Genomic DNA, 15,215 nt, shown 5'->3' with positions numbered 1-15,215 from the left:
AATCAGCATGGGTTAATATAGCAATAATCTCTAACTTTCCTCTTACCTCTCGGGGCTGATTGTATCATATTTTTTTTTAGATTGTATCTCTTTGCACTGGTCCTGTATCTCTGGAAAGACATAGGAAAGACTAAGGCATACAAACGTAGAGAAAACTTGCAGATAGGCCTTGTTTTCCAAATAGCCTTTAAATGATAGACATAAATAAGGATAATAGATATCTGATTTGTGGATGAAAACAAGAACTGCATTGACAAATCAGGCATTTAAATCCTATCATTTGCTTCTACAAAACATTGTGCCTGCATAATCGAGGTCCATTTAAAAGTCTGTTTCAAGAAATATGGTGATTATGAAGACATACATCAGAAAGTTATTGTAATACTTTTTTTTTTTTCTAATTAAAAAAAAAAACACAAACTTTTCGATAGATCTGTCTTTAAATGGGTTCTATGTAATACAGTTATCTTGGGCTGATTAATTCTAGGAAGGCTGCTAATAAACAAAATCCTGACTCTTAAGGTCTATAACGTGCACCAGTATTGGCAAAGATTTGTGCATTCTTAATTTCTAAAATCATCAGGTATCTGTGTGCACAAAATCTATGGGTTTTGTAGACAGTGACTGAAGGAAAGCTGTACACAAAAATGTTTTTGTAGGGCCCATTTCAGGAACGTTCCCAATAGACTAAATAAAGACTACCTATAATCAACTGCATTTGGTTCAACGAGACTAGAAATCTTTTTATCAGTTTTCTGTGCTCATTTAAGTTCTCCCATTCAGAACTGAAATTATGAAGTTTGCATTATAAAAGTATACACATGGCTTTTCATGTAGAAGTTACTCATGAAACTACTAAAATTAATGACTTGATTTACTTGTACCTATGTTTTCTTAATATAATTGGCCACAGAAATCACTTGAACTCTTGGAGTACGGAGAGACACCTTTCCTAATACAAAACCTTGGGTGAACCTCAGCTCCCAAAATAAAGGATCAGGTACTTCCCTGCACTTCCATGCTCACCTCTATAATCCTTACAAAAATGCTGAAAGGTACTCAGCTAAACTTGGAAAAGCATAAGCTCTTTTACAACCTTCTGTTTTAAAGAATTACCCAGTTACTAAAGAGAAACATCTGCAGACAGCTTTTTTTTTTTTTTTTTTTTTTTAAATTATGCTATTGAGCAACAAGCATAATACTGATAGCTAACTGATTTATTTAGTGCCATTTCCTCACTTCCGAGTGCTTCATTGATTTCAGATTACAGCACACACTGCACTCTTTACCCAAAATGCAGCCTTCTCTGGAGAGAAAACTGATCCACAAAGCACCAGAAAAAAAAAAAAAAAAAAAAAAAAAAAAGAAAGATACTGGAATAGGAAACTGGAGGGACTGGAGGGGAATAGGAGTGAGCGGGATTATTTGCCTGTTGGGAGCTCAAGGGTGGCTGTCACCAGCCCTGAGCAAAACAGCAACAAACAGGAATAAGCTTGAGTCATGGAGAGACAGAGCCCATGCTCGTTGTTCCCAGCTCCCACCTCACTGCATTTCAGCACAACTTCCAGTCCTGTGCACCCCTTCCTGGGTGGCTGGCAGGGGAAGCTGAGGCTGCCTTGCTCCCCAGATTTGTCTTGCCCCTTCTCTTCCATAACTAAGTGAAATGTAATGAAACTTGTGACCCTGTAGTTGCTAACATTACTGCAGGCTTTGTTGTGCAGTCATCTTGCATCCAATAAATAATAGGAGGAGAGGTGATTAGCATTAATTTCATACTCTTATCGGCTTCTTTAATGAATGACTGAAATTCTGCTATGGAGAAAGGTTAGGAAAGCAGGCTTCTGCTCAACATTACCTGTCGCTCTGTAATTCACCATTCTAACAAGAAAGGCAGAGCTTTCCCATTAAAAACACATTGATAATTCTGTAATTTCACACAGGAGACAAATGGGCATAAAATATTGACACAAGCAAAAAAAATATAGAAAACAGAATTTGACAGCAAATATTCCTGAGAAGGAGGGTGAATTGGAAGAAGAAACTCCAGAAGGGAAAATCGTTCCAGACAGTACTCCCCTGCACCACGCTCTTCCTCAGATTTTCCCAAATTAGGTACAAACAGGAAAATGCTGTGATTTAGGAGGTGATGCTGATAACTTTAATAAATCATCTCTTTACGGCTGAAGGCACAACTGTTATATTCCTTGTACAGCAAATAGCAGTTAGCTTTTGACCAAGTGTTGTCAGAGAACATCAAACCATCTGCCTGCCTTCACCATGCCTAGTTAACTTGAAACAGATATCCCAACAGTTACTAATAACATCTAATGAATGTCCTTCAGTTCATTTTTATGTCATATCTGTCAAAAGGAAAGATGATCAGAATAAATTTATAATGTATATACTTGTAAGAAACATTCTATGCATATGTGTGAGCGTGTCTGGGTGCATGTGTGCATACCTAACACAGGTTATGCATTTTGGCATACCTGTAAGACCAGGAAGAGATAAAAGAAAACCAAAAAAGATGTAATTTACTTTTGTTTGCAATGGTATTTACTCGACTCCTAGCTAATTTGTGAACATAATTCAATAAGCATGTTGAATGCTTATTGAAAAAATAAGCATGTTGAAAAAAGTAAAATCAATGCCTGCATTTTGTGCCTGAATAAAGAAAAAGTCAGTGACAAATAGTCACACGCTGATTTTCAGGAAACAAACAAACAAACAAACAAAAAACAACACCACCACTACCGTCAAACAAACAAACAAACAAGAAACAACATGAAAACTAGACCAAGCTGGAATGATCCAGATCACTGTTTTCCCTTCGAATGAAAACCAGAAATTTAGCAGAGAGCATTGTGCTGTGCTATAATTAATATGAGACTAAGCAAAGCCAATATTGCACTTGTTTCAGTATTGGATTGCTTTTTATGGAGAATGATTAAAAGGTTCCTTCTAATGCACAACTCTCTTCACTCCAAATGATTGTCTAAGATCGGTAAAATGATCTCCACCAATGCTTGTATCACTTTTTCTCTGTTTTGAGTATTTCTGGCAAATGACATTTTGTTTGCAACACCCAGCGTACTGTGAGAGAAACAAGAAGTAGGAGAAAGCTTTAATTCTACCTCATCTTAAATCCTGTGGGTGTAAATTGTATGGTAAATGAGTCAAATATGGCTGTGACTTGGCAAAGGCAGAAACATCTTTCAAATTGCAGAAGCAAGCATGGTAGTTTATCTTTTTTTTTTTTTTCCTTCCCATTATCTATAGGCAATGTTCACAAATAATTGCCCTAATTTACCTTAATTGAAGGTACAACTACTGCACCTTACTGTAGCAGGAGGCACAGATACTTTTTCTGGCTGTAATTATTTGTAAAAGGACAAAACTTCAGATAAACCATCATTTGCACAGATCAGAGCAGCCTGGATTGTCAAAACCACCTAAATTCAAAAAAAAAAAAAAAAAAAAAAAAAAAAAAAAAAAGTCTTACTACATATATTCTGCTGGGAAGAATGACTATTTTTACTGTATTAGACAGCATTTGTTTAGGCTTCCATCCTCATCAGTCTGACTACTGATGCATGTAAGCTGCTACACATTGCTTTAGTCTTTTCAGGCTCAAAGAAACTTGGTTAGAAGGTAAGATTAAATCTACAGAAGAGCTTCCGTCTTGAAGGCCTCCTCTGCAAGACACATGGGCTTAAATAGCAACAAGGGAGATTAAGGTTAGATGCTATGAAAACATTTCTAGCAGCAAGGATTGGAACTGATTTTTATGGGGGAGGAACCATCAACAATGGAGGTTTTTAAGATATCAGACAGACATCTGCTAGGGATGACTGAGGCATTGCTGCTCTTGTCTCGGGATGGACAGATGTACAACAGAACTTTTTGGGATTTCTTTCAGCCCAATTTTCTCCAATTCTTTTGCATTAAAACAGCACCACATCAACAGGAAAAAATCACACAGAAGACTGATAAACATTAAGGGGAAACATCTCACAGGAGTTCATTATGCACCTCACTAACCACTTTAATTATGCATTAATTTATTATTGATGAAAAAATCGGTACTATATCTCAGCATCTTTTCTGACAGGGAGGGCTATATAAAATGCCTCCAAGCCTAAAATAAATGACAATACTAGAACTTTTTTTTTTTTCTCAGCAAAGATAAAGCATCTCATCATTATCAATTAAAGAACTAGGGAAGTCTTTGAAAAGAGGACTTGTTTGCTTAAAGTACGTGAAGGTCATATTCACCCTGTAATACTTGATGAAGAATAGTCATTTGTTATTTTTAAGCAGGCTGTCATTTAGCCATTATGAAGATGAATAACATTTGTTATTACCTAATAATCCTCCTGTTGATTACAGAGAAAGACACTTGCAGACACCTTATGTGCCTTGCTTAGGTTTCGTAGATTATTAATGTATTTTGATTAAACTTTGTAAACAAAAAATTATGATCCCAGTTCTCTGGATATAGGGACTGACATGTAATGCAAGATACAAGAACATGTCCAGTCCCTTGCATTTTGTTCTGCCTATGTTATTGGCCTAATACTCATGTAACACAGTAAAAACAAAGTTCATTTTTTAATATCAAACAGATTGTCAATGGATCATATGCTGCTCTATTAAGGTTAGTTTTTGGATGCCTGCCTTCCCGAAGAGAGTTAATGAAGCTATAAGTTACCTGTGTGGCTTCATTTGGAGTCAGGCCTAATTATCTGGATCATGGCCACATTTTGGAAAGTCCGAGCCTCATTTCCAAAGCAGATGGAGTCACTCAGGAATGACTTCATTTGTATTAATTTGTTACACTGTCTTCTGCTATTCATCTCAGGGAATGTTGCTGCCTTTGCAGTCCAGCAGGAACAGAATTTAAAAGTTTCGATTTGGGAATTTTTATTTTATTTCTTAAAATAAATCCATTATCTTCACAATTATCAGTGGTGAAGCACAACGGCAATTAAGCAGGGTCCAACCTGTGGCCATCAGATGCTGCAAGACTGTTATCATGTCACCAGAGATTTAGTAGGCTTTCACTTCTAGGAACAAGTGAAGTGACGAAAACAGTGACCCAACAGCTTTATCAGGACAACTTACAGAGCAATTGTGACTGGGCTTCATAAGCAGAACATAAGCAGAAGGTTTTTGATGTCAACTGTACCACAGCAAGAAAATCAAAAGAAAAAAAAAAAAAGAGAGAGAGAGAGAGAGATGGTGAAGAGCTTAGGAAAGAGGGTAGTTTTACTGACATTTTAGTATATTTGTCTAAGAGAAAGGTTAAATTATTCCAGTAGGGAAATTATACCAGGATTTCTGATTTGATACAGTTGTTTATGCACTGAGCAGTGGAATTACATGAAATAGAGATTGGATGACTCCAAAGTCATTGCACTGCATTTCTAAGGTTAGGAGCATAATGCAGACTAAAGCCAGGGGAGTTTAAAGGTGCCTGTGGTACAATTACTGTGCTGTATCATAGCTGACATAGCCTGGCCTGTCCCCCTATTAAATGAGGGCAATACTCAGCACCGTTAATCCTTGAAATACTTTGCCAATAAGTGTTACTATTACCATTTTGTACAATTTGTAAAGAGCAAAAGGAGCAAGGACAAATGAAAGCAGAGTATCACATGGAAAAACAGAGACTCTTTTGATATCATATCACCACATCTTTATCACAGCACCTCTGTCTAATCAAATTATTATCCGCCAGTTATTTTCCGCAGAGAGCATAAGTGCCAGTCTATTTTCCTTAAGCTTAAAAAGTGGACAAGTAGATTAATATGTGGTAAATTGCAGGCAAATAGTTCATTTTGGTTTTCTCTCCCTCTGGCATTGTGGCAGCAACTTTTACTGATTACGTGTGGTTGAGGACCTGGGGTACCTGTGATGCTCCCAGGAACCACCTGAGTGATCCTCATACCACAGGGCTACTTCAGTGGCTGAGCTAAGGTGTGAAGGAGGAACTGAACCAAGCAAAAGAAAAATATTTGAGGCTTCCAAGTTTGTCACTTCCAGGCTCTTTTGAAGTCCTGGGGGCAGGGAGAGGGATGGCAGGACCGAGGCTGCCCTAAGTATGATCCCTGGCATGATACCCGGGGATAGCAAAGGCAGGAGCAGAGGAAGAACATCCTCTTCATTGTGAGGAATGCTGATAGAAAGAAAAGATAGTTTCTTACAGGAGGCTAACAATTTCACTGATTAAAATGTACATGCTGACTATGACACAGTAATATGATGCAAAGGAGGCCTGAGGGTAGGATCCAAAATGATGGAATCATGTGGGGTGGGAAGAGGAAAGAGGAAAGAGGCACTTGCAGGGAAATTGAGCCCCAAAGTTGTTGCAGGCTCATTTATGTCTCCAGGAAAGGTCAGTTGTCATTTCTACTCCCTTATATCATAAACATCCTGTGCCTATTGGCACCAAGTACCTCCTGCAGGTTTTTAATCACACAGAAACAGAGCTACAAGCCTCCAGCTCTTTGTGTTTGCACATCAATAATATTATTCATGTCTCCTGACTATCAAGGCAAAAAGCAGAGGGCATTCCTTTGGTCTGGCATATTCTTTCCAAAATGAAATATTAAAGCTTTAATTTACATAGGAAGAAAAAATCAGCCATATGTCTTTTCCTGTTTCTGACATGATTAATTATACACACACACTTCAAATTGTTGACTATTGCAAGTACAAGGAATAAGACATTTCAAAATGTTCAGAAGTACCCTAGTATGTCGAAGAAAAGAAAAAAAAAAAAAAAAGTTTCTGACCTGAACAGTAGCCAGGCCAAAGAGTAGAAAATGCTAATGCATATTAATCAGTTATTTTCCCATTTTCCCTGTGTGTAGCAATAAAGGCCAGATTCCTCAGCCGAAGTCAACAAGCGTTAGACATGTTTTTAAACCCTAATTTAAAGACATGGAAGTAGTAAAAGAAACAAAGGAAATGTTAGGTGATTAAATGAGGAATAGATTATTGCAAGTATAAGGTCATATATCCTGAAGGCTGCTAAAAATACCAAACCTGTAGCAGTAAACACTGTTCTGAAATATTTCTGGACTGTCCATCAGAAGGAGTATGGATGGAATTTGACAGAAAAAAACAAAAAACAACAAGAGATTAAATTATGGTAAGCTCCACTTTGACTGCCTGAATGAGGCTGACCCAGAAGATAGCTACGACCTTCTCCAAAGAAACTAAGCCTACCTTTCTAAAGTACTGGAATTTATTTTGTGTTCTTTTGGGTCACTTTCTTGGTGTTCTTTTTTATTTTATGAATTGATATGTTGATGTCTAAGGCACTTCCCAAAGGACAACAACTTCATTTTACTGAGTACTACATGACCTCGGACACTACATAGCCACTACTTATTTAAAGGATGAGGCCTTGATCCTGCAAATGATTTAGATAAGTATTTCTGTCATGTGTGTGGATGCACTGGCCAAGGGACTGATGCCTAAATAAACATAAGATAATATCTGAAAAGAGTTTAGAGTATACTTGATTCTAGAATCAAAGGGATAAATAACAGCAATAGTAATATGAAGACATAAGTTTCATAAAGTTTTAGTAAAATTAATAAAATAAGCATCTTGAACTCTTTCATATTGCTTTTCTTTTTATTTGGGTCACAATAACAGATTCTTAGTGGGAGAAACAAGGTAGAGGAATTAGAAAACTTCTGTTTTAAAATGTATCAGAAATTATTTTCAATACTGGGCTGACTTTTTAGGATTTTGATGTGGCCAGATATGTGAAACTTAATTTTGCATTTTAGAGTTCATTAACAACTGCAAACAGGTCAATCGGTATCTGAACCAGAACTTCAAACTTGTTTGCACTTAAGTTACCTCATGTAGAGCCTGTCCATACAATGACAAAGTTTGCTTTGCCATGAAAAGGTTTGTTGACTCATTTCCAATTTTTCAGAGCCAAAATATATGTGAATGAAAGACTGAATTGGGCATTTAAAGCAATATCTGTTTCAACATTTTCTTAATAATACATTCTAGTTGTTGGTTCAAAATGTCAAGTTAAAATTTAAGATAATTTATGTTAAACGACAGCCAAACATAAAAAGAGCTTCAAAATAGTCAAAACCAACCCAAACATGTCACAACATCAAAAGAAATAATTTTAATTCAGTTTTTAAAATGTTGATTAGAATTTATTTATAGATGCTGTTTTGTTTTGTTTTGTTTTGTTTCTTTTTTTTTTTTTTCATGTTTTGTAGAGAGGCATGAAAGGAAGCATTTCCTCAAAGCAGAACTGCCTCACTCAGTTCAGCCTGCAGGAGACACTCATTCTGCCACTGGACAAAGCAGGTTTCTATTTCATGTGGACATGAAATAGTTCAATATTTTTTCTTTTCCAAATGAATAATGGGACACAGTTATTGAGGGGTGTGAAAGCAGATTTTATTAGCTAACAGTTTTTATTTGGAGGCAAAAATCATCTAATCTGCACCTAGATATTAGGAGTTCCTTGTAATAGATTTTCTCCAAACCTCTCAAAGCAGAATTGAGGAACGTGGATCAGGTAACAGGAGAGTGGGAGTAAAATCTTTCATAAACGTGACCTCTGGTGTCAAAGAAGACTGAGGATGGCAGTATTTCAGCTATCATATTATACTGTAATATGAAACTCCTCATATTGCTACATTGGTTGTGTATTGATTTTAAAGGAAGATTGCTTATTAAAGTTATGAAGTTCAGCAGAAATTGGACTGGCTCTCTTTTGACTGGGAAGGGAGTCTGAAGAACTTATTTTGGACTTTTTTTTTTTTTTTTGCCTTGGTTACATGACTTTGGAAAAAAAAAAAGAAAAAAGAAAAAAAATGTACTTGACTAATTTTGTATTTCCAGTACCCAGTACAGACATAACCTGCATTTAGGACTTGCTACCCAGTTTATTAGAGCTCTTTATTGTGTTCCTTGTGTTCCTTCTGGCAGTCCCTGCACAGATTACTCTGTCCCTCAGAGCATGAGCACATAAACAGTTATTTGAAGTTCGTCACAACTGAAGGAGTGAGATGAAAAGGGTAAGAAGAGAGGCGGTGGCATGACCTTCCTAAAACAAATATGCTGATGCTGAACTAGAAACTCCCTCATTTGCTACAGGAAGACTCTTGGCAGTCCCCCTCCTGCTGGCGGTACTTCCAGCTGCCCTTCTGCACCCAGCCCCGTTTCTGCCAGGGAGGATCTGTGGCAAATGCCAGATCAGCTGTTGGTGCATGGAGATGCTCTGAGTGGGCAATGATTTCCGGCAGGGTCTGGGTGGGAACAACAACCTTATTATTATTATTTTTTTCCTTTCCAAATCAGTTGCTGGTTGCACTCAAAAGGCAAAATTAACATCTGTACCCCCATCATCACAAGTAATTTTAGTGCATGATCAATCGTGTGTGTGCACGGCAAAAGTGAGATACTTCCATCTGGAAGGCACATATCCATCTAAGCGTGGTGTTGAGTCCAACCCTACTGAGCAGACTGAGGTCTAGTGTCTCATTAGCACAGTTACATGCATTTTTAACTGACTTGGAGAACAGCTGGGTATTTTTTCCAGCTCTTGGGTGTCTGAATTACTTTTGAAAATATGTTCTCAGTTCTTATATTCTTTTGAAAACTGAACCCATTATGCTCATTGTGCATAAGGAAAATGGACAGAAAAAAAAAAATATTCCAAGTTAAAATCTGTGTGTTCCCAGTAAAATCTGTGTTGCCCTGTTTGGGGTTTGTATCTCAGTTGTGTACAAAAATCTCTGAAACAGCAGAGAATCGGCCATATCTAAGTTTTTGGTGTGCTGCTTTTATATACATGAATTCTTGGAGATCTGTTTCTGAAGTTCATGGGTAACATGATGATTTGTGGACACTTGCTGAGGTGACTAGTGACTGTCACGTTTGCAAAAAAAGGGTATAGCTCAGACACATTTTAATTTTTACTCGTCATCTGTTCACCTGAAAATTTAGAGGGGGAAAATGCAGATTGGGAAAAAAGACCTATAATTTTACAAGCTACTCCAGGGAAAAAGAAATTGGTTCCCCTAATTTTGTATGAAATTAGCATTCCATAGAAAACAAGACAGAGAATATGTGTTAAATAGCCTTTTAGTGTGTGGGTTGGTTTCTGTTTTGCTTTGTTTTGTTTGGAATTGGAGCTCTTTCTTTAATGTTGTATCACCAAAGGGTGATAGAGGAAAACAAACAAACAAACAAACAAACAAACAAAAACAAAAAACAAAAAACAAACCATATTAAATTCAATGAATATTGCCTGAATGATATAGATACATAGATGTACACAGTTCATATGCACTGTTACAAGAGAAGCTGTAGGAGAATCAGGTACTGTATTATATGGCAAGGTCCTTCCAAATAACTAGGAAACAACATAAAAAGCCCTTCATTCATACTTATTTGGCAGTCCTTTGTTCATCTTTCTTCATGCTACTTTCACACACAAAGCTACTTGGGCATTCATGATGAATGGGGACTAAACTGATTCTGTATAGCACCTTTTCAGGCATATCCTAATTGCTTAAAGATGCAGAGTAGCGTTGCAGTAGATCTAAGTGCCAAGTGTTGTATTTACTGTGGGAGCACTCCGTAAATACATGCTAGTTTGTCAGCACATCACAACACGGCTCTTTCTTGAAACTGTTTACATGATTATTTGTTATGCTGTGTTTTTATCAGGGCACGGTACAATTGTTTGCACAGTTCTACATAACCTATAAGAAGTCAAGAAACAGCAAAAAGATACAAAAATACCCAGCTAGTCTAAAATGACAAGAAATATAGCTACCAGACCAGATTAAATCTCTCCCATCCAGTCTCTGGCCTTGGAAAGCACCTAGTACTAGGTGCTTTAGGAGAAGGTACATGACATTTGTGGCTTAACATGCTCACAGCTCAGCTTGCTTCCTACCTACCTGCGTTAGCTTGAAGTTGGCACATGCCCAGAAGCATGAGATTGTATTTCCCTAATTTAATGTTATCCTACCTAATATTGGATTATCAGTTTTTAAAACCTCAGGGGAAATTTTGGCTTTCAGAACTCTACAGCAAATAGTTGTCTTGGTTCAGCAAACATTAGGCACCGCAGAGATTAAATGGTGTTTGGGATTCTGACAGACGAACTCTGGTGAATGGAGCTGCAGTGGCTTGCAGGGTTATTACCCAGACTCTGCGAGGGGCTCCTGCCCTACAGCTGCCTCAGATGTGTACTGGGTTGTCATCTGCATCCCTTCACTGGATGCTTTCTCAGCACAAACTTCACTAAAAAAATCATGGTCTTTTGATCTATTAGGCTAGACTGTGATGTGAACCCTTCTGCAGATTCCTTTACCAGGAGTGTAACGTGTCATGGGAGGAGGGTAAGAGATGAGAGGGTAACATCTCACTCTACCTCCTGGAGCTCACCTGTAGGAACTCTCCAGCTTCTCTAGCTCAGCATGCTTAACAAGGAAGATCCCAATCCAAAAACCAAATTTCAGATGTCATTAAAGTTTGCAAGTCACAACATCAAAGCAAAAGACTGGCAATTTTTGGCCACTGTATTGCCTGTATGGCATAGAAGTGCAGGGGGCAACTGTTGTTATGGATGCACTGCGTCAAGTTACAGCAAGACTGGAATAGAAATAGCCATGAAATGTCATTCCCTGCTCACCCAACAGCCAGTGGTCTCTCCACCATCTCCCATTTTCACAGCCCAGTTTTGGTCCCCATGTTGCCTGACCCAGTTGTATCTCCTGTGTGTGCAAGCTTCTGACCCTTGTTGCTCTTTTTTTTTTTTTTTTTTTTCTTTTAAATCAAGAAAATCTAAGGCTTACATAGATCACTAAATATTACTTTCACCTTGTTAGCTAGGTGCTCCTTTCCTTCTGTATTTTACACAATTTGGCCTCTGTTTATGGCACGTGAGTACTGGTAATTCCCTTGACAGAGATCCATGTGCAGTGTTTTGGGTGTTTTCTATCCATGGTCTATAATGGAGTTTTCTCCAGCTGGCTATTGCACACAGACTGTCTGCCAAGCAGGTTTCAACCACCTGAAAGCCATATTGACTTTATTACAAACAAAATCTCTTGGATATAATGCTTTCCATCAACTACAGGCAGGCTTTTCTGGAAGAGGAAAGTGGATTTTGAGACCGTATCCTGTTGGAGCTACAGGCATTAATCTGCCAAGCCATACCGTAGCACAACTGTGGTGGTTATGCTGCCTGTGGTTACTTCCTCTGACACGTACATTTTACTAGTTGTATCCTTGCTTCAGGATTAAGGAATACTTCAATGTAGGAAGTAAAATAGGTGGCCCTGGAGAATACAATATCTATCAGTCTCTCTTTTATATTGCTTGGAAGTATGTTAGTCACACTGCAGGAAGCACGTGCAAGATTTGCCCTTCCTTGGGTAACTTACAACTTCACTGAAGAGCAGAACAAATAAATACGGGTAAAGGAAGAGGTGGAATACAAGAGGAAAGATACAGTCTAGAAAAAGAGAGATAAATATTTCATAACTGTAGGCTGGAACTGTTCCTGCTATCAGCTGGTGGAGATTTATAGATAAGATCATGAAAACATAGGAAGTATCTTACTGGTCAGATCAATGGTCCATTTAGCCCCGGATTCTGTTCCAGCCAAGGGAATACACGGTGCTATTTAGAGAAAGGACATAAGCTTGGCCACTCTCTGCAGTCTATATAAAACCACAGGGGACAACAGTGTGCCTCCAGTCTGACCTACATGACATAAAACTAGAGAGCTTCACTGAATTAATTTCTCTTTGAACTAGACGAAGACGTCATGCACCTCAGTGACACTCTGCCACTTAACACCAGCTGTGGATTTTCTCAGAGATCTTTGTGGCTTTGTTTTCCTGTTGTTTAATGTGTTTGAAATGTTAATATGCTCCTTTTTTTTTTTTTTTTTTTTTTTAATAAGTCATCATCACCAGAATCAGCACTATTTTTTCTTGCTTTGCTAGCTCTCACAACCAAGCAGTTCAAAGAACAGAAAGAGCTATGATAAGACGCCACGTATCAAATGACAGAGGATCCTTAGTAGCAAAAGTTGGGGGACAGGGAAAGGCACACCTTTCCCAAGTCTGGAACATTATATGTTTACAACCCAGTGTCCGTCCCACTCCTAGCACCATGGGTTGAAATCACTCTTACTTATCAGTTTGGAAGAGGGGTGCTTCACCCATGCTTCTTGTGTGCCCAGTTTTTACATAATGCCTATTTCAATTTTTTGAATCTGTAAGATTGTCTGTGCCTGTGTGTATACATCCATCCATATATATACATATGTATATATTAATCAGTGTTTTATGCCAACAGATACTTACATGTAAATACACGGTGGTTCGCCAACAAAAGCACATAATGTTCCATCTTAAGGGAAGCTTTCTGTTTCTACTAACCCCACAGAAAAGGGCTATGCATTTCTTAAACAACCCTGAGAACTGCGTGCCAGCAATGTAACCAGTTTGATGTAACCTGGCTTAGTGCTGCTGAGGTAAATGAAGCCTGCTGAATAATGGCAGCTTGGGCACCGCAGACATAGCAAATGAAGTGTTACACACAAATGCACAGTGCACAGAAGCATTGCAATCCCTGTACAAAAGGGTAATAAGCATCTGCAAGGCTTTTCTGCAGATATTTGTGATTACCTCGTGGAAACTCTTCACCCCACAGTTTCAGTTTGCCGAATTTCTCTAAGTTTTCTCTCTTTCTTTTCTCATTCCATACTGAACACGGTTACTGGACAGAAAGAAGACCATTTTCAATGAAACTCCTCATCAAACTGTAAAGCAAGTGAGAGGTAATGTAACCTCTGCTCTCTTGGTGACTTGCTACATAGCATAAACATCTCAGGAAATATTATTTTGTCCTCAAGAAAGTAAATCATGCAGCATGAGAAACAGCTATAATATTTCAGCACTGTCATGATTTACTAGATGCAAACTCGAAATATTTATAGTTTCCTTGATGGGTTTACATTTCTTTTCTTGATGCTAGGGGAAAAGCTTACTGTAAATAATATAATTTAAACTGCTCAGATATATCCAAATACGATTGCTCAGAATTTCCAACATTCTTTGCATCCTGCAAAGATGCTTTGATTTACACTTTGACATGGAGGGATATATTTCCAAACCGCGCAGTATGTTAGGTTCACTGTTGTTAGATTTTTAATTTGCATTTTTTCAACACGTTTACTGTAAAAATGTCTATGTATTTATTTATTTTGAATATGGAAATATTGAAGTGCTTAGAGGCCATGCAATGCATAAAGCTATCACGTTATTATTTGTACACAACACTGTCAGGGTTTCCTGCCTATGCAGAAACCACTGGCATACTAAGCTTTGAGCAGATACTTAAGTAAGTTCCTAATGGAATATCAGGGCTCCTACCCTCCAGCAAGGCCATGACAGAGGTGGGGAGAGGGGCTGCTGCATGGAGCACCCCACGGATGCCCCCGAGCACTGTGAGCGGCTGCACTCCTCCCTCTGCCACGCAGAGCTTCTCAAAGCCCACAGCATCAGCCAGTCAATGAAAACTAAGATTCAAGTGCCGAAGTGTCTTTCTAAGTCTTGGGCAACCCATACTTTCTCCTTTATTTTCTAGACAGGTTACTTAGAAATGTGCATATTTGGAGTATCTGTACCTTTTTTTTGTTTTGTTTTGTTTTTGGTGTTATTTTGTAAGGTAGCAACACTTACATGAAGCCCTGCTATTAATTTTGCAGTTCATGTCATCCCTGTATTTATAGTTGCTGAATCTGGAACATTTCATCATTCTGATTTTAGCCGTCTGTTCAAAACAAAATAGATGTTGCGGGCTTTGGCTCAGGGTTTACATAATCTCTGCTAGCTGTGGAAAAACTGCTCTGACTTCGGGGTTTGCATCTTTGCAGCTGTCTCCCTCACAGGGAGGGTATACCCAATTATTAGCTCGGGCCTGTTGCAAGGCTGCAATGTATCATCTGGGTTGCAGTGCCATGGTCCCTTGGAGCTCAGCATTACATGTTGAGTCCTTGTGGAAACCCATTAATAACCAGGAGGGCTTATTCACAAGCCAGGCTGGCGCATTTTAACTCAGTTTTTCCCATGCGGTGGCTGTGGAGACGTTCCAGTCACGCGATGGATCTACGAAGAGCAAGGCTGTAAAAAGCA

Source organism: Aythya marila (genome assembly GCF_965140915.1).
Source record: "Aythya marila genome assembly, chromosome: 2".
NCBI lineage: Eukaryota > Metazoa > Chordata > Aves > Anseriformes > Anatidae > Aythya > Aythya marila.
This window is presented reverse-complemented; position numbering follows the sequence as displayed.